This window comes from Apaloderma vittatum, unplaced genomic scaffold (genome assembly GCF_000703405.1).
Source record: "Apaloderma vittatum isolate BGI_N311 unplaced genomic scaffold, ASM70340v1 scaffold1365, whole genome shotgun sequence".
NCBI lineage: Eukaryota > Metazoa > Chordata > Aves > Trogoniformes > Trogonidae > Apaloderma > Apaloderma vittatum.
The window spans coordinates 16206-16911 of record NW_009717425.1 but is presented as its reverse complement, the minus strand read 5'-3'; positions in this window follow the sequence as shown (position 1 = coordinate 16911).

Here is a 706-nt window from a genome sequence, read left to right as displayed (position 1 = left end):
CCTAAAGCCCATGGTGGCTGAGATGTCAGGAAGGTGACTGCCTGCCAGCTGAGGGAATCAACAGTGGCGAGAACATCCAGGATGCGTAAGTACGTGCAGAGCCCCATGCCAGAGGGTAGAGAGACCAATCATTAGCAGGGGACGTGCCCAAAGTGATCCGTGGCCCTGAGGGACTCACGAGGAGGAAGAGGATTGTCCCGTGAGGTGGGCACCAGGTGGCAGGAAAGAGAGATTGCAAGGAGCCCTCTTTCTCAAGAAGTTGCCATGGACAATGAGTAATGGCCAGTTGGACTGCCGCTCCCCTACCCCCTGCCCGCCTTGCATTGATGGGGAGTGAAGGAGGTAGCTAGGAAGATGGGAGAGTGGGGAAGAGGTGTATTTAAGACTGGGTCATATTTATTGATTGTATTTGACTGATTGATTGTATTTATTGATTGCATTAAAGTGTATAAAAGATTGGGTCATATTTATTGAATACGAAGTATTTCTCTCATTATCCTACTTCATAAATGGTGGTAGTGAATCCAATCTATGTTTTTCTCCCCAAGTTGCTCTGGTTCTTTACCCATCATATGGTAGATTATTACCCATCATATGGTAGATTATTACCCTCCCTATCCTTAATCTCAAAACCCTTGAGCCTTTTTAGTTGAACTGTCTCCCTCAACTCCAATTTAGTTGAATTGTCTCCATCACGGTGTAAATG